Source organism: Psittacula echo (assembly GCF_963264785.1).
Source record: "Psittacula echo genome assembly, chromosome: 7".
Lineage (NCBI taxonomy): Eukaryota > Metazoa > Chordata > Aves > Psittaciformes > Psittacidae > Psittacula > Psittacula echo.
The window spans coordinates 59,471,396-59,491,542 of NC_137740.1; the positions used below are offsets into that span (position 1 = coordinate 59,471,396).

Genomic DNA, 20,147 nt, shown 5'->3' on the forward strand with positions numbered 1-20,147 from the left:
GATTCAGAAACTGTATCCATTATCAGATTTTGAAGAAGGTCAGACATTTAGAATCACAGTCCTCCTATCTTTATCAACAGTCATCATATGGAGTTACCGTGAAAAGGAGTTGAAGAAAGAAGCTATAATAGCCATAAAGGTGGAACTGGAAATTTCAGGCAGTAGATAATAGATCTAAAGAAATAAGCCTGACCTTCAGGGGCCTGACAACCAAGATTAAGTGCTTTTATACTAAAGGAAAAGAAAAGGCAGTGCATCTCTCTAAAATGCATTGTAACTGTGTGGCCACGGTTTACCACCGCAAAGGCATTCCTTTAAAAGCTCAAAATTAATTGATTTTCACCTGCCTTCAAAAGTGATAACCAGGATTTTCAAAAGAGGCTTGCAATGCTGGTTGCTCAGACTGATGTCTGAATGGGACCTGGTATAGCTACTGCTGAGCACACTCACTGACCTCTGAAATCCAGCCCTTCACAGGGTTAATGCAGAACCTCCACCAGCCTCGGCACTCTCTCCCTCCACTGCCTATTGCAGCATTGACTGGTATATCTGCTCTTTATTTTTGCCACTGAAAAGAACATAGTTGTACATCTATCAGTGTTAAAAGTGTAAAAGTTATTGGCAGCTTTGAGGATTATTCGCATGAGCAGAAATTACCTAGTGAAGAACTGGCTTAACATAAGAATATAAGAACCAGTAAGATATTACATCACTGAATAATGTTTTGGTGCATTAGTAATAATAGCAGCAATAAGAATAGTAGTAAGCAAACCCAAGTATATGAAAGTATATGAAAGCTTGTGCTGAGATGTCAGTTACAGCTGTAAGGGCTTTCCTTTGTTTTTGTTCCCCAGCATTTTACAAAAATAGAGCTTTATTTGTGTGCTGCATACCCGAGTTTCTTTTAAGCATCAAACAAGAAAGTGTTCAATAAGCCAGGTCTTCCTTTAACACACCATAATGCACAGATCATTGTTGTTTTGTAGTGGAAGTAACCTCACTTGAGCCCACAAGGCCAGGAAGTTGTCTCCTGCTCCCATTATACCTTTTTAGTTTGCTTAACTACACTTGCGATCAATATAGAGTATATAATTCATGCAAGATATGATTTAAAAAACAAAATCATTTTGTGTATGAGTTTCAAGCGTGACTTTATGGGCAGCATTACTATGTTTTCCTTTAGCTACTGCACAGATGGTTTAAAATTGAGGGAAGGGACTTCTGGTGATGGGGCAATGTAATCACCTCAGCTCCTGAAACAATGCCATAGAAACTACCTTATCTTCCAGTTAATGCAATGAACCTCAGAGTTAGGAGGACTTTTTGCAGGTAGTGCTGTTGAGAGCTGTTCAATAAGAGTATTTTGAAGTGGGATTGATGAGTTCTAGTCTTTCTGGCACTGCATGCCTGGTTTTGCTGGATTTCCTTAGCAGCAGCTTAGAGTGTGAGGTTTGGGGCTGCGGAGGTATCGATGCACAGCTTGTCTTCATAATAGAGATTTGATTTTCAGCCTCAGGAGTGGGAGGAGTCTCCACTACATGGGAATGTCCAACCCTTTCTTGTAGTGCTTTCAGCCTGGAGATCAGATTATGCATATATTCTCTGGTAACAGGTGTGGCACATCGAACTTTAGGCCTGGAGCTGTCTTGTTTAGATTCATCACAGCAAATCTTGCTACTGTAATCTCACTGCTGATCGCAGGCAATAGTCTCTACTTGTAAATTGCCCTGAAGCTGCAGCTAGAAAATAGCAAGACCACAGCAATCTGCCTCTGAAGTAATATTCTTCATGCCAGCATTCAACATTTTACTTTGGAGAACAATTCATCCTTGCAGGTTGTGGTCTGTAGAGCCCTAAATTGTCAGAGTGCCTCTGCTCTGAGCTACAGCTGTGGTCTCACTGCAAGGAGTTATCTGCTATTTCAGTCTCAGTGGTTGCATTTGGGGCAAACACTTTGTGGCCATGAGAAGAGTGTCCTTTATCTCATACAGAATATTTTTAGAGAAAATATGCAGATGAAATATGATAGGAAGAGGGAGCAAGAGCAAGTGGTGCTTCGAGTGACAGTGCAGGACTGCAAGCAGCAAGGAACAAGGCTGACTTTCTAGTCTTGATGAAAGCTCACTTGCTCAGTCTAATCCTTGTCTCTTTTCTCCCTTTTTCTCCCCTTAAATCACTTGCTAATAATACTGCAGTGCTGTGCCAATCTTTCCTTCCCAGTCGTTTTGGTACACTTAGCGATTGCTCCCTGTGTGACTGCTGACCTTTAGCTGTGAGCCAGCAAATCTGTCCTTTCAGAATTGTTTCATGTTTTCAGGAAATATCAACAAGCCAAACCCAAAATCTTGGCTTTTATTCCACCTTGCACAGTCTAAAGAGTGATTTGTAGCTCTCATAAATTCTGGGATTTTTAAGCTGTGGCAATCAAAAGCGGATTAAAAATTACGTATTTTGTAGGTGGCTGCTCATTGGAAAGCTGATGTCATGTAAAAGCTTTCATAATGTCCAGTGTTGGTAGCTGGAAATGGCATATGCTGAAACACAGACCGTGCAGATAATTCACAGTATTTGAGAGTTAGACATCTTGTGGAGATGAATCATACTTCTAAAATGTTACAAGGTGGGGAACATCCTAGAAGCTGTTACACACTGATGGTTGAAAGTTTAGAGATTTATAAAGGCCCCTTGTTGAAAATTCAACCAAGTGTGTCTCTGACAGAGGAACTAACTGATTCAGTACGTAGGGTTTCAGCCCCTAGAAGGACTGCTTGGGGAGAGAGGCATATATATTTACATATAGTAAATATATGTATATATAGTACATATTTACATATAGTGCGGACGCTTAAGGCAACTGAGTAAGCCCAACAGGAAGAGCTGTGTCCTCCCCCACTGACTTTAAACCCAGACTACAAAATCCAGAGATGTATCTGAATTTTGCAGGTATTTTCTCAGTTGATGATAACACGAACCAAGCTCTGCCAGCTCCACATTTTAAAGTATCTGAATTTGGTGGCCCGAACGTGGCCCAAAAGGTGTGTTCTGAAAGATGTGGGACTACTCCGTGCAGAAAATGACTGGCACAAGACCGAAGCAGTGATTATCTGGGCCAAAGGGACTGCAGTGCCTGTGTCCCAAATTTGTTGCCTCAACACAACTGCTCCACACTTGCCGTGTCCTGCTGCCACTACTCAGATGTGAGTGTTCTATGGAGGTACCGCATGGTTTGGGTTTGGTGAAGTGCTGTCTAAAAGTGTTAAAATCTTCTAGGAGCTGGTTGTAGCTCAGAATATGGAATTGCTGCTGTGTTTTGAAATCAGTTCCTTTGTTTCAAAGGTTGTAGAACAGAGCACTTTGGAGTCAGTGGTGTCCCTCTGGCAGTGCCAGTGTACTTGGTAAGCTTGCTGCCTCCCACTGCTCCTGGCATCAGCACTGGCTGCTCCCTAAGGCCTAGCATTCAAGTGTGGACTTCAAATGTATTGCTTTTGATTCAGAAACCCATCATTAGCTGAGAACACTCTTCTTGTGGTAATGGCCCTCACTGGGGCTCTGCCCCTGAAATTGTGGTGTGTGGCCTCAACTGGTGGCTTTGGCCATGGGCTCAGCTCTGTGGGAGACTGCTGACCTCTGGGGCATCTTCAGGCATGGTGGGGACATTGGGATGACTTGATGACTCACCTGATGTTTGCCTTTCCAAACATCAGTCTTGCAGTGACCTTATGCTGGTTTCATAATTGAGTGTCTAATATCAAGCAGTGCCTGTGCATGAAAAGCTAGTAGAGTCAGGGAAACTTAGGAAGAAGATGGAATTAAGGGGAGGAAGGTGTTTGAGGTAAGCAGGAAGCTTAACAATCTTTTTGCTAGTCAGATAACAAAGAAACAAGAGGAAATGAAACTTGGAAGTCAGTCACTTTTGCTAAAGAAGTGTTTCTCACTTGCGCTGCACTTCTCTGACAGGCCAGGGTACCCTGTTTGGCAAAATAGTGCTACTCAAAGCACCATTAATTGTTTTGTGCCCTTTCCTGCGTTGCTCTTGGGCAGCAGCATTCAGAAGCAGCCTAGTTATCCACTCGCTTCGACTTTGTTGATGCGTTATTAAAAGTACTTGTAAGAGGGGCTATCAAAGGTGATTTCTGTGGCTCCTCTCTACTTCTCTCCCTTAGGATTGCTTTATGGGACAAGATAGAAAGAGAGACAACATACTTTAACAAGGAAATCGAAAAGCAGGTTTCCAGGCAGATGCAGGACAGAGAAACAAATAATGGGGTTCCCTTGGAGGCCTCCTTAGGAAGAAGACAGCAAGCATCCATACTTACCTCCTTCCTTCCTGCTCCCCCCCCCCCCCCCCCCCAAGGAACCACCTTAAGAAAAGCCCTGCACAAAGCAGGATTGATGCTCGTTGAGCTGTCACTCCTCCTGAAGAAAGAAGATGCTTTCATGTGTGGTGCTGAGCATCTCATTTGGTATTTATGGTTTCCTGGAATGGGGTGCGGCATCTACTGAGGCACATTCCTGGGCTAGGCAAGATTAATCCTGACAGGTAGCTGCCTCAGGGAAGCAAATGCTTAGGCTCACCTGTAACAGCTCCAGCACCTGGAGTTTTCTCTCCCCTCACAGCCACTTCTCTTCACATTTAATCTGCAAGGCTCCTTTGTGTGCTGCAGGCTACATTGCAATGTACATGCAGCACTTTGCATAACAGATGGCACAGGCACGATACTCTCTTCTATTGAAAGAAAAGAGAACAAAATAAGCCAGTGGCTTGGATGAGAGAGCTGCACTGGGGTACCTCATGCAAGGGCTTGCACACTGCAGGAGATGAGCTGCTTCATCTCTGCAGAAGTCAGATTAGGTAGAAAAGGTAGATCAGGCATCTCAGTTTCAGCAGCTGTCACCATGTTTTGTCCCACAATCAAACAGCTGCCTCTTAGTGCTCAGAGAACAGTGAAATGTGCATCTGCTTGGGGACAGGAAATAAAGCACCTGCTCTTCCAAGATACTGGATGACACAAGCATATTTTGCAAGAAATTAGTGATGTCCAGATAGTCCTTTCAGAAGAAAGTGTCTATTTTAACATTCAGGAATCAATGCAGAGATCTCTTTGAAAACCTCTGATTTCACAGAGCAATCAGCCAGATTTTATTGCAAGCACTGGATATTGCCTTCAGTGACTGAAGGAGCATGACACCCAGATGGCTGGGTGGAGGTCAGAGCAGTGGAACAGGAGATGAACAGCTGAGGTTTTTCTGCAATGGCTCTTCAGGAAAGCCGTGTCTGGAAGCAGTTTACACTCAGCCGTCTTCCAGCTGGTTTACTGGTTTCCACCAGTTTCCACATGAAGCTCTTCAGCTATCTGATGCTCAGTGTTTCTCACAAAATACAAGGATTTCCTGGGCTACTCTTATTGTGAAGAAACATAGGTGCTCTGAATCAGGTCTTGAGTGGGTAATTCCCCCCCAGCTTGACATTTGCCAAGAATCACATCTCTGTTCCTAGCCAGGTGCTGTAGTAATTTGGGAGCATCAAGGGCTTCAGTGGTAAGGTGCTGTCCCCACTTACAGATCGGCATACACGATGTGCTACTGAAATATGTGGCATGTCCTGACATAGGAGGTTGTGTTATTTTGAGTACTTCAAGGTATCTGCTTTCATTGGAGATGGTAGAATTACTTTGTTCTTTCTCACCAAAAATGCTTGCAGCAAACTGTTGATTCTGCTTGATTAGTTACTGGCACTGAAGTAGTACGTCCGTAGGGCCAAGAAGTTTCTTGTTACTGTAGCTCACTGCAGGGCATCTTGCCTGTCTGGACTCAACCTGTGGTCCAAGGGCTTTGTTTAAAAACACAAAGCAAAACAAACAAACAAAAAAACCAAAACAAACAAATAATACCCAGGTTTGGGTGAGTGGACTCTGGAGGGAAGAGATGAGTGAAAGATTGTGAGATAGGTTTGTCCTAGAGGTGCAAACAGCTCAAGTTGCTTGGTTTTGGGTAAGGTGCAGGAGTACCAGAAGCCCTTCTGGTTCATAAAGTGCAGTGATCCTCTTCCAGTAAGAGAGCAAAAGACATCGTGTCATTCCGTGCCAAAGGGGTTTATCAACCAAGACCTTTCCATACATTCATTCTCAGCACCCATTGGTAGAAGTGGGGTTTTATGTAAGGCCCCTTCCAAAGTGAAAGTAATGATCAAAATCATACAGAAGGTCTGCAAACAGCTTGTATAAATGGGGGCAAGGGTATAACAGAGGTTTTTGGCATCTGGTAACCTGTGTGGTTAGGGGAGTTGGGCTGATTTGTAGAGTGTAGCATGAGTACCAGCAGTACCAATGGGAGCTTGGAGCTGCTCTGTGCCTATGAAAAATATGCTAAAATTGATCTGTCTATGGGGAGAGCCAAAGATAATCCCTCTTTGTGGTAGAAAGAGGTGAATGCCTTTGCTGATGGACATTTCACCTGGTTTTTTTTTTCTCGGCTGCTTAAGGGTGCTTCACTTCTTCCCCTCACTCCAGCTTTGCTATTCTCGTTTAATTTCCTCCCTTCAGACCACCACGGGTTCTTGTCTTTAAAAGCACAGTTAACATGGTGTAATATGTGCGGAGCTTTTTCCAGTGCCTCACTTCCCTTCCAGGCTATGTCGGGGTATTTTGATTCTGTTTCTTGTATTTTCTGAAATTAGCCAGGCTAGAGGGAAAGAAAACCCTCATTTTACCCAGCAGCTCTTAGCTACTTCTGAAGAAATGGTAGTATTAAGTCATTATCATTAAACCTGCAGATTTGGCCAAGACTCCCTCTAAAGCATCTTTTTATTGGTTACCGAGCTTTATTTTTTGCATGCTTTTGACCCCATCTGACCTTTTGCCTCCATCTGAAACAAAATTAAACAGAATAGGAGAAATTACCATAAAGAGAGTAATGAAAACTGCTTGGATTTTCGTTCTTACACATAGAATGAGGGCTGTCATATTTCTCAATGCAGTACAGTCAAGAGCATGAAATTACTGAAACTCAGCGGCTTGGAGATGCTAATTAAGGGAGAGGGTCAAATATATGATAATAAATATATATGCATACATAGACAGGTTGTGTTTATTTCAGTTGACATGGGGCAAGCCCCAGTTTCAGGAATTGCTGTATTCTATATAGGTATTACTGGGAATGAATATACAGTATTATTTACATGTCAAGAGGTAACAAGCCTGTTAATTTGGCTTGGGAATGCCACAAATATCTAGTTAAATGTGAATGCTAAGTTGTGGTCTCCAGCTGTTCTTAAAAAGACATGAAGTTCCAAATGAAGGAGAACTTGGATACACAAAGAGCAGCTTCACTGTGAATACTGGGGGCTTCAACCTTTTGTGTTTCATTCCCAGAAGTGTTTTGCAAGTAATGCACTGCTGAGCACCCCAGTGGTGCCTGCCTCTGCTCTGCAGGTTCAGAAGCTGTATGGCAGTGATAACAATAAATAAACCAACCCAGAGCCCCCAATCTCCCTCCCCCAAAACCCCGAGACAGCTGTGAGCTGAGGATCAGACAGTCAGAGGCTTGGGGAAATGATGTTCGTTACAATTTAAGATGAATATCAAGTCTGGATTCAGATTTTAACACACTGGAGATAATTGAGCAGCTTCCTACAGCCCCAGCAGTGCAGCGATTCACTTGTAAAAGGCAACCTCTGTTTTAATGATGCTAAAAATGAATAAATTGGTCCTCAAGGACTAATGAATGCCAATAAAAGTATTGCGCGGCAGCCTGTAGTAAACTTGTCATGGAGAAAATGGCTGGAATTTACCTTCCTGAGAGCAGGATTTCGGCTCTCTTCTGGTGCATCCATCCATGCTCAGTCATTACAAAAAGCAAGGGTGTAGTTGAAAATACCCAAGAATAATATATAGCAAATAATTTGTTCGCTTTGTGCTTTATTTGTGACATCTGAGGGCAGAAGTAGAGCATCCTGTTTGTCTTGGTTCACTGTAAAACAAGGACTTGTCTGTATCTTTGTTCTCCAATTTTGTCTCCCAATTAATAGTGGTGGAGGGGAGATGGTGTTGCTTCTCCTCTAATGTTGACTGCTTTGGCTGGCATTAAGAGCCCGGGAGCACCAACTAATCCTCCTCCTTCACAGTGTCAAGTGAACAGGCAGGCTGTCCAGCTGGCTGTACCCATGATGAAAACAGCCAGTATTTTAAATGTCAGGCATGCTTTTGCTGCAGCTCAGAAAAATCATAGCTATTTCAAACCTGATTTTTGTCCAGCTTGAGGAGCAATTCGAAAGGAATACAATTGTTCTTAGAATAGAATCACAGACTGGGTTGGGTTTGAAGGGACCTTAAAGCTCATGCAGTTCCAGCCCCCTGCCACGGGCAGGGACTCCTTCCACTAGACCAAGTTTCTCCAAACTGCATCCAACCTGGCCACATAGTTTGTCTTCCTGCTAGTGCCCAAGCTGTCGCCATCAGGTCCCTGAACTGGTACATGGTTCAGCTTCTGTTTGACCATGCCTGCTAGACACTAAATACTTCCATGCTTGCGTAGTTCATCATGAAAAAGCAGTGAGGCAAAAGACTAGAGATTTCTTATGCAGTCTTAATTTGTGCCTCCCTCTCTGGCACAAATAAACTATGGATATTCACTCTTTAATGATGTGATCCTAGACTATATTTTTTTTCTCACAGGCCGCTTGCCTCTTGCTGAGCATATGATAGATGATTGCTGCTGAGTCATCGTTTGTTGAGTAGCATGGTGCATTATTTACTGTACAGCAGCCAAATCCTGCACTCAGTGCATAATTATTAATTTCCTCATAGGCTAATTAAAGATTGTATCATAATGCACATGCATCAAGGAGCTGAATTAAGGTTTCACCAGCAACTTGAGTTTTTTCTTTTCGCTAAGTATGGGGATGTTTGACTTTTTTAATTACAAGACAGATTTAGAATCACAGAATCACAGAGTGTTTGGGTTGGAAGGAACAGCTAATAAGCAAAAAGAGAAGTGAAGGCAGTTTGCTGGTCCTGTTGTAAAGCACCACCTCCTTCCCTTAATTTCAGCCTTGGAAACTTAGTTAACATGTTTGGCTGATCTCCTCAAAATTCATCTTAAAGCAGGTCCGCAGCATGGAAGATTTATGTAAGGTACTTTACTATGAGGTGGGTAATTACAGGAGCAGAGTAGACCAGGAGCTTCTCTGCCTGCTCATCAGCAATTTGCATCAGGTATGACTCGTTAAGTGAAAAAGAGCTTTAAAGAGCTCTTTACTTGATTACCCCTTTCTTCTTGTTGTCTAAAAGACAGAAAATTGCATATTTAGATGGGAAAAGCTTTAGAGAGGGGTGATCTTTTTATTGCATGTTTCTTCAGTGTTTGGCACTGTGTGCTTGAGAGCTTCCAGCACTATAATAACAGTTATAATAAATGTGCATTGCTGGTGAAATTGTGTTTTTCTACTTCAGACATCACAGGTGAACTGATACAGCCTCAAACTATCACCTAAGGGGAAGAACAAAATAGCTGCTCTGTGTTGTTGCCTTTAAACTGTGATAAGCATTTCTGTTGGCAAACAAACAGGGGCTTTTGTGCATTTTAAAAGTTAATGCACAGAAAGTGTCCAGTTGATTAGCAGAGGTCCTGCGTAGGATGACTGTTTTGTTACCAAGAATTTAAGTGAGCTATAAATACATTTTATGCCCTTTTGCAAGTCAGAGTACCATGAAATGTAATTAATAGATTCTGGGCACTGCACGCATAGGAGCAACATAGGAAATAAACGTTTGACCTTTCTTACCTTTGGTCGCCAGTAAGCAATTGCTCTCGATGCTTCCTGCCTACATTACTTACTGTTTTGGCTTAAATACAAGCTGAGAATGCTGAATGAACATTCGCTATTGAATAGTTCCTCAGTCTGGATTTTTCTGTCCTCTAGAAGGTGCAGTGGAAAATGCCAAGCTATTAAGAAGCTGACAATTACCTTTAGTTATGTGGGCCAGCTTTGAGAAGGAGGTTTGGAGTCTATTGTAATTTCCTTTTCTTTCTGAAAACAAAACAAGAAATGCTAATTGAGACGTTTTATACAGCTGAAGCACAGTGTGTTTGAAGCAGTTCTGTTTCACTCCTAGCCAAGGAAAACACCATACGTGTATCATACAGGAGTAGAGTCCGCCCTGTGGATTGACATCCCTGAGCATTTACTGGGAAGCTGACTCACTGAAGAGCCTTTTCTGTAAAACTGAGCCAAGTTTTGACACTGTATAAGTTGATGTAGCTGAGTTAGGATGTGACCCAACGAGTCTCAGGTTTGCACTAGGGAATAAAGCTGTGTCAGACTAGATCATTCTGAATGAAACCCAGAAAATTAAATACACAGTATCAAATATACAGTTTTATCTCTTGGAGCCAAGGAAAATAGAACAAGCCCTTGTCTGCTGCGTGTAAAACAGAGGAAGAAACCGTTGGTCAGCAAAGCTAACGGAAATGAGTTTACAAGATCCAGTTATCTGTTACTTGAATGTGTAGTTCCCAAGCTCAGAGCAAGCCTGTAGCGCACAGCCCTCTTCTTGCAATAGCTGCACACCGTTGTTTTCTCTAAGCTTTCTCTAAGGGGCTGTTTCCTTGACTGATTCTGAGAGCTAAGAGCTCTTTGGTCAGCTATGCTGAGATCAGTGATGCTCCTGGAGGAGCTGGAAGTGTTTGCAGCAGCAGTTTGGAGCTCTTTTTCTGGAGGTGATTGTGGTAGAGGGTCAATAGGCACCTCATACATCTTCAAAGGGAAGGCAGGAGGTGGCCAGCATGAAAGGTGAAGTACTTGCTTGCTGTAAACCTGCACTTGCTGCCCAGATAACAGCTGCCTTAAGAATGTGTCTGGGTAAACTGAGGGTGGAATATGAGTCACTCTAAGATATCATCTCATCAAACCCAACTGCTGAGTGAACAGCAACTGCAGAGATAACAGCTGTGGGAATAAATGTCTTCTTTAGAACATGGGTAAGCATTGTGGCAAGGGGTATGTTATAAGGCCATTAAGTGACTGCAGTGCTGGAGGACAGTGATCCTGGTAGCTACTGCTCTTGTTTTAGCATGGGAACTGGTGGGGCACAGAGATGAAGAGAAAGTGCATGCCTCATCCTGCACTGGGGGAATCTTCCACATCTCCCTGCAAAAGGCCAAAATTAGCACCATCAGAAGCAGGCTATGGAAACAAACCAGCCTGTCCTCACAACATCTTTCTTTGGCATCTCTGCTTTTTGTTCCTAAATGAAGACATACTCCTAGTCCCACAACCCTTTATATGGAGTCTAAAGACTCCCTTCTGTTTAAATAAACATGACTCATGGCAAGGATCTGATACAGAGGCTGTTGAAATTGCTGGGGCACTTCCATGGTCACTGAAGTGCACGTTGTGTGGTTAAGGTGAAAAACCACCTTGAGAACTTAGATATGAAGAAGCTGGAAAGGCTGAGTTTTAACAGGTTGTCCCTCTTGGGCATCAGGGCTGAGAATTTTGCTGCTCTGCACACTTCACATTTGCCGAGCAGATGGATTCTCTGAGGAAGGTGACTGCTTTGAAGATAGGGGTAGCTTATCACTGGGAGAATATATAAATAGCCTATAACGAGTAACACACACCCTTCATTCAGGCATATTCCTGAGCACACAGAAGGGAGATGTTGGCAGAGAGCGGTCACGAGGAAACAGCCTGATCAGCAGCAGTCATGTTTGGACTTCAAGGGGATAGACCGGGGCATATAGGCCAAGAGAGAAAAGGGATATTTCTTGCACACCTGAAAAGCACATTTAAAGGAACTAGGAGAGATACACAGAACACTGTCAGCAGACGCAGTTTAGGTTTGGTCTTTTTCATTGAAAGAAAAAACAAGCCAAAAATTATAGTGATTAATTTTCATTAGAAAGGACTAAAAAATTGGGTTCTGTGATGTTTGAAACTTGCAGGTCTCTGTTGTGCTATATATTTTCAAAGGACAGCATTTGAGATAGCGGGCGATACCTGTGCAGACCACAAACCGCAATATGGATAAAATGCTTCCCTGCCAGACCCGAGCGATGGGTCACAGCGTGTTGACTGAGCACTTTCATCACCGTAATTGGAGTGTTTGATGTCTGTTGTGCTCTGCACCAGAAGCTTCCCAAGCAACTCGGGAAGCAAGCAGCCACCAACAGCATATTTAAATCTTCTCAGGTCTCTTGTGCAGTCATAGCGCTGCAGTAAATCTTGCTAATTATTTCACTAGAGTTTTGTCCTCTTTGTATATAAACCCAGACATTTATCTGTAGAATTGCAGATTTAGGGTATTTTGTAGTAGTGTTAAACTTGAAAATAGAATGCATTTTCTCCATACTTCCAGAGATTCACAATGAACTGAAACAATTTGGAACCTGAAATCGGATATTGGATATTGGAAGGTCTTTTTCTTCCAATAATAGAAATTCACTGGGTCAAGCTAAGCTGATAAAATAGTTCTATTTCAGATTGCTGCAAACAAGCAATTTGGGCAAGAAAGCAGTCACACTTTGAACTCCTATTAGGAATAAAATTATTTTTCAACACTGTAAAATTAGCAAAACTAATATCCAAGGAACAATTTGTAATTTCTCATTTACAAGAATTGCTGGTCTGAATGAGACCTGTGTTCGTGCTCTGAGGGACTACCAGCGTGACCATGCAAGCGTGTTAATGTCTTAGGCAAGGGAAACAGTGTAAGTCCAAAACCCTGATATAATCCTTTATAGAAGGAGTTAGTGTAAGTCCAAAACCCTGATATAATCCTTTATAGAAGGAGTTCTCATCTTTATCTCTCCTGTTCCCAACGCACGTGCAAATGTGGTGGTTGTGTTTGCAGACCTAATACAAACCCCATGTTTTTAACATCCTAGAGTACCTCAAGTGAATATCAAAATCCACCTGAGAGGCTTAGCACACTTTTCACATATGGGCTAAATAATGAAATAGTAATTTAAGTCTGGACATAGATTTTCTTTTCTTTTTTTTTCTGCTCAGCTTCCACTTTAGGGAATTTAAGTGGTCAATTTCCAGGCAAAATTCTGTGGCTTTAAAGTAATGAACATCAAGGACTGTCTGGTTTTAAGATGTTGAAAAATGTTGAAAATGTTCAGGTAGTTAGCTTTGGATGATTTAATACTTGGCTTAATTTAAATCCTGGAAAGATTTAACTAATGCATATCTTAAGAAGTAATTGCTTTGAGGAAGTGGAAAATACCATGTCGTCTTTATTTGAAGGAGTGTGCCTGTGTCAGTTCAATGGAACAGTATTTTGGGGTTACACTAGGCTCCTTAGTGACCATGGAGGAAAAAATCATGTCTTCCTGTGGTTGCAGTAAGAAAAAATACTCCCTCCATGTGTTCTGATGAATGTTTGGCCACTAAAGGCCATATTGCCATTGCATCAGGAGGCCAGGTGCTTGTGGTAACCCACCCAAGGGGTTCAGAGTAGCTGCTTGTTTGACCACCTAAATGTGCTTTTGTAAAGCCCAGTTTTGAGACAGTGGGGTTTTGTTTCTATATAAAAAGTGTGTGCTGTTATTACCTTGTGTGAGACCTCTTTGCTTTTGTGAAGTTTGGTGTTCAAAATAGCTATCCGTATTTGTAAGTATGTTTATACAAATTCCCAAGCGTGAAGGAACAGGAGCTCTGCTGCTGCTCCTGTTGTGCCTTATGGGTAGGTGGCCTTTGTGTTTTGTACATCTGTTGCTCAGAATCAGGCAGGGAACTGGTGGAGCCCTCTAGGGAAGATGGAAATTCCCATTCTAACTGGCCATGCTGGTAAGGGTACATGCGTGCAGGCACTCCACATCTGCCCAGCCCTCACCTGAGCATGCTCTGCTTTGCAGAATTCACTACAGGAGAACCACTGCTTCTGCGGAACAAAGCCAGGTGCAGAGGGCAATCAAAGTCTATTTGCGGCTCTGTAGGGAAGGCAGTCAGGAGCGTTGAGCTAAATAAGAGGTTTGGTAGTTATTTGTGGACTATTATGCAGAGGTTTTTGAGAGAAAACCAAGCAGGAGTGAAACAGTGGACAACCAAAGTGCTTGTAAGCCAGTGTATGATAACAGTAGAAAGATTTTAAGGTATGCATAGAAAGCTTTTATGGTATGAGTAGACAGAAGAGAATAAGGACATGATTTTTGTCTTACCTAATATCTTCATCCTTTAACAGCGTAAGACTAAATCAAAAAAGAAAAGCTGGCCCAGAAATTAACCCTGCAGCCTAGGAAGTGAGAGTCCTAAGAGTGGTTCCCTGCCTCATTTAAGATGTCCTTTGTGATTTTAGGGACGTAGCAGAGGCTCTGAGCCAGAAAAGCCATGGGGCAGCTAATCCCATTTATCTCAGTGGCAGGCCCCTAAATATCTCTGATGTTCTGAGCCTGAGACTGTAATAGGACTTTCCCAGCTCCCACATGTATTATGAAGATAGATAGACTTAAGAGGTGCACGCATCCTTCAATAACAACAGCCATTTGAGTACTTTAAATGCACTTTATTATGCATGGAAAGAGTAGGATAGAGGAAAGATAATGTTACTTGTTAAAAACAGAGATTGGCTCTATTAAAGAGGAGCAGTTGAGAAATAAGCAATATCCAGGAGAAATCCATGTTAAGAAGTATTTCTGTAGACATGTCTTTGTGTCATTCTTCTTTTCTCTCATTGGTCTTTATTCCCAAGTGAAGTGAGTGATTCCTCCTTTTCAGACTGCCCTGAACCCAGAAATTAGACTAAAACTTGCTGGCACATAACGAGGAAGCAGCTAAAGTACATCATCGTAACTCTAAGAGGTAATTTCAGAGCTAGATGGTCCCACATTTTTAAATGTTCATCCTTCAAAGCCATTCACTTACTGCACTTCCCATGATTATTGGAACCTTACAGCACAAACATCTTGGTTTTTCGATGTCTAATTTCAGATCAGCTTACCAAAGCTAATGTACTCGCTGGTGTCATTGCTCAGTACTCTCCAGTCCCATCAAAATAAATGGGCATTTGAAGGGAGGCTCACGATGGCCCAAGACAGGCAGAGTAATTACAATTAAAGGACATTTCCTAGGCTTTGAAGTGCTTGCAATGATGGTATTTGTAAATGGATTTCACTCCACATAAGCATGCTGGGAAGATGAAACCTCAAATTGCTGGAAATACAGCTTTCGATATTAGCATTTTAAGGGTATTTGGGGTTAAAAGACTGACAAGCATTAAGAAGGAAGCCATATACACTAAGGCCTCTTTAAACAGGAGACTTTTCTGTCTTGCTTCTGTGTACTTTGAGAAATAAAGGAATGAAGACATTGAATTTAGCGTTAACTCTGGAAACAAAACCAAGGGGACATTAGTACTTCCGTATACATTCGCTTTTGGTAGCTGCTCAGCCTGATGTAAATTATATCTAATTCTATCACACTGTTGCCTTATAAAATGGAGCTGTATGCAAAGACTTGCAAAGCATGCACAGCACAGCCTATATAGACTTCTTCTTAATAGATGAAGAAATCAAGCCACAGTGAAGGTGTCAAAAACCAGCCCTTGAAATATTTCGTCTTCCAGCTTGGAAAGTAATAACATTACTGCTGCTAAGCCTAAGCCTGGCAAATATTTTTCTGTCATTAAAATAAGCATTTCCCAATGCTATTTCCTTCCTGTCACGCTGAGTATTGGGCTATAATTCTCCCCACTGCTGCTTTTCTTTGTGAGTGGGGAGCGTCTAGACGGGACGTGGTTTTGAAGGCACTCTCTCAGCCCTTGCTTCCTGGAAGCATATAGGTTTGCTATAGGCAGTTTGGTGGTGGTATCTCTTCTGCTGCTCATTTGAGGTGTATATGTATCTTTGCGTTTGCAAATAGCCCCTTGGAGCCGATGGGACTACTTGTGTGCTTAACACAAACAAGATTTGACCTTAAAATAATGTAATAGCAAATATACAGGTTCAAATTGATGGCTCAGTGCAGGGAAGTACCAAGAAGTGCCTATAACAATTAGTTGCTCATGGATTAGAAATTTTATGCCCTGCAACACTCATTGTAATCCCATTTATTTTTTCACATATTTCAGGAGAGGTGCCATTTAGTTTACATTAGCATGAATGATGAGTGCTAATCTGAGATGACAGAGCAATTTAAAACTGGCAGTAAGTTGCTGAGGTAATATCTAAAATATGAAATGTCTCATTCGTCAGGAGAGGTGAAGATGACAAGCTTAACTGCACCCTCTCTCAAACTGGTTTTATGCCAAGGCATGTCTGCTGGTTTTTGTAGAGCCAGTATTCTCTTGGTACTGGCTTCAGTTCAGGTTAGAGTTACGCTCCAAATCTCACCTTGTTCACAGTAGCTCAGCAATATGGGTATGGAAACCAAGTGCTGCGTATTTGTCAGCAAAAATCAAACAAAAAATGTTAACAGGGACTTCACCCTTCCCTTCCCCTAGTAACAGGTAAGATAATTTAGGGCGATCCAAGAAAAATTAGGTCTCTTAAGAGAGGCAGTTTGCTTCCTGTCTTCAGAGAAAGGGAATGGCAGCTGTCCTTCTCCTTGGGAACACAAGTTGACACCATGGCACAGCTGGCATAACTTGGATTTTTAGGAGGATGTGCAAATTTTTTCATTACAGGCTTCACTAAATGATCTTGGCTGGAAATACCCAACCAGATGGCATTAGAGCTGCTTTCCCTATAAGATTACAAAGTGCCACTGTTCACAATTGCAGCAACTGAGAGATTATAAATTGCTGGTGCGACCGGTCATTGCTTTTTCAAGCTAATTTCCTTGATGCATGGAGAGTCTTTAGGTTTCTCATGATAGTATCTTCAACTTAAATATGTCAGGTTTTATTAGTTGGCTGGTTTAGCTCTCAAAGCCCACCTCTCCTTTGTTGTGAAATTAGCGTTGCATCCTCATCTTTTACTCTTTCCTGGGCTTATTGTCTGTCATCTGTGGGCTTTCTTCACATCTCTGCCTTCTCTAATGACTGCAGCGTGTACTTCTGACCTGTGTATTGACTGAAGTGAGTACGTTTAGACTTCTGTTAACTGCGAAACATGCTGTTCTTCCTTGACAGGTAGGCCACTGAAGAGGTAGCAGTGCTTTCCTTGCCATTTGCATGTGCATAAGCAAAGAAGGCACAGGATTTACTCTGGTCTTCATGCATCTCAGGTGTTAGGGTGCCCTGCCAGAGTACTGTCAGCCTGGTCTGGAGCCAGGAGGTGTGCAAGTGGGGTTGGGGATGTGCCTGAGCAGCCAGCAGTGAGAGAAAGAGATGCTCATTAATCCTGGGCAGTTTCTGGGTAAGAGGGAGCAGCAGTGGGGTGTGCACCTTGCTGGATAGTGTTTTTCAGATCATTTTTGAGTATCAAGTATTATTTTAGCAGGCAGTTCTATCAAATTAGCCCAGTCTATCCACATGACCCTGCTTTGTAAGACCATGGAAGGCAAGGATGAAAAACTTTATTGTAGACTCCTAGCTCTGTCCCTTTTTTGAAAGTCAGCTCCAGAAGTGTTAGGTGATCCCTGGGAATCAGATAAAGATGCTCATGGAGTGGGTGAGAGAGGATTTATCGGTGTAGCCTGTACTTTGAAGGGATGCTCACCCTCCCTGTGCACTTCCAGTGGCATACCAAATGATGCTGAGACCTTCTAATGGTGATGCCATTAGTTTGTCTTACAGGTGTAATTGCAGCAGTATTTTGCAAATGCAGTGTTTGAAAATATCTGCCTGTGCTGGAATCCTTTGAAATTGAAATGAAAAATACTGAGTTTGCTGGCCCACTAACCCTTGTGAAGTACAGAGCTCCCTAAGACTTAGGCAAATGGTTTTAGAGAACCAGAAATAGGTTTCTCATTAAGCATTCCAAAGAGTGCTTTGCAGATACATATTAAAAGACATCCTCTATCTATGTACACGTTTATTTATTGCCTGTAATTTTCTCTGCACTGTAACTCTGCTTGCACAGTGCAGCTGAGCATAAATCTCATTTTTAGGAGCCCTACTCATGTTATGTTTCTTGACTTTCTATAGTAACAAGAAAGGGGATGCTCTGAGATAATCCAAACAAAGGTGTGTGCAGTGTAGCAACACCTAGAACAGTTACAAAGTGATCATTAATGCCAGTGAACCTGATGACTGGAGCCTGTTTGTCATTGCATCGTGAAGGTCACCTGAGTTGGAAATCAGTTGTAGTTATGCAGGCCAAAATGCCCATTTGAACTCCAGAGCAGAGTACAAGAATCATAATATCAATGAGTATCAGCTTGGCCAGCATTCAGGAGAAGGTGCTGTCCTGGCTGTCTGGCCAGGGCTTCTCCTCAAGGCATCTGATAGCAAAGGAGAAATAGAGTGGATGGGGGGAACAGTGTACCAGAAGAATAAGGAGGTGAGGAAGAACACGCTACAGACCTCGGCTAGACCAGAGCTAGGGTGGGCAGACAGGGGTGTAAGGGTCTGTTCAAAGATGGATCCAGGAAACGGGCAGGAGTGGCCCCTGAGTCAGAGCCACTGCTATGTAAGTAGGTGTTGCAGATTTTATCACCATAGCATTGTTGTTATTATTGCTATGGGTATTACTGTGCAGTACAGGACTGGGGCCAGACTCTGGTGTGAGTCTGGGCCATGTCTTCACCCCTGCTAGCCCTGTGTATGACCTTGGGCAGGTCTTAAGCAGAGAGAAGAAAAACAACCTTTAAATTTGCAAACAGTGATTAATTCTAGCTGTGTTTGAACTGATTATTCAGGGAAAAAGGAATCAAAGCTGGGATTAGAGGTTTAGCAAGCACGAGTGCATCCTCGGGCAGCTACTGCTTGCTTACAACTCTGTTGCACTTGAATGTCACTGTGCTGCTATTATGCCATTGTGCCAAGTAGCCTGCAGAAGTCCCAGTGGCTTCACTCAATGAAAAAAGCATCTTGATGGTTCATAGCTTCCTGATGCTCTCCCATCATGGCCTGCTCCTTATAAGCTTCTGGATTACATTTTACTATCCTCACCACGTTAGTCTGGGTTTTGCCTGTTACTGAATGTGAGTGATTGCAGTTTTGTGCACAGGTGAAATTTCAAATGGTTGAAAAAGTTCCTAGACAAGATAACGCTCATTGGCTGTGCCTGTAACTCACTGGCCTGATGTACCTTTGCTGTAGTATGTGTAGAGTTGATCTCTCCAGTACTAGCGTGGAAAAGTAGCCTATTTCTCCTGGAGTCTCAGTGCCTTTTTCTGTTCAACTAATGAACTTTCAGACATCTCCTCACCAGGACAGACAAGGTCTGTCTTTCAGGGCACACCATGGAGCAGATCTTAGAGCAGCTCATGTTAGTGATTTGCTGCAGCTGTGCTGCCTGTTCAGGGCCATGTGGCTACTGTGCCAGAAAGCACACAAGCCCCTTTTTAGGGAACCATTTCTTGTTTTGGGCAGTGTAGGAACATGGGCCTAAATTGCTTCCCAAGCCAAGATTTGTTAGGGTGTAGAGTTTCCCAGGCTTCATTTGCCTCCTACCCTCAAGTAATTAATAATTGTCCCATTGGCATTTGTTCTTTGCAAGTAGCTTTTTATCAGAAAAGTATTAAAACTTATTAAAAGAAGTTTGCTTTAACAGGTACTTGCCAATTGATGTTCTCTGTGTATATGTTTTTGCATTTGAAGAGTATTAGCACTCAGTGTTTCATGAGCTGTGTAATGGCTCTCTGAAGTTGGCCAGAACATTTTGAAACATTACTTATAATAGGATGGAGAATCTTGAAAACAAGATTTGTTGTAAGCTTTGTATTGTTGCCTCTCATAGCCTTGCATGTCTGTTTTTCAAGCAGCATTTTTATAATCTCCAGTAAGCCCTGAAGGGTGCTTAGCTGTTGCGGTTTGACTTAATATGATCTAAAAATGGCTAGCAATGAATCCAAACATTTCCATGTAAAGGAAATGTAGAATTGGGCTGGTGGAACTATTATACCTTGCTCAGGGAGAAAAGCCAATAAATCCAATATATTTGTTCAGCTCCGAAATACTCACCTTAATTTGGTGCAAGGGGGGAAATTAAAAAGCACAAGCGCATAGTTTGAAGTACGGTAGTGGGAACATCATCTCAACATCTCAGAGGGGGGAAAAGGGGAAGAGGAGTGGGGTTTGGCATGATTAATACTATACCAG

The 20,147-nt window shown here is 42.4% G+C and overlaps 1 protein-coding gene across 1 annotated transcript in view; it reads left to right on the forward strand.

Moving 5' to 3' along the window:
* GPC1 (glypican 1) overlaps positions 1-20,147 on the forward strand; it is a gene marked incomplete at its 5' end in the record, with an annotated part of 198,335 nt that overhangs the window by 101,818 nt on the left and 76,370 nt on the right. The gene's annotated exons all lie outside the window — the stretch shown is intronic.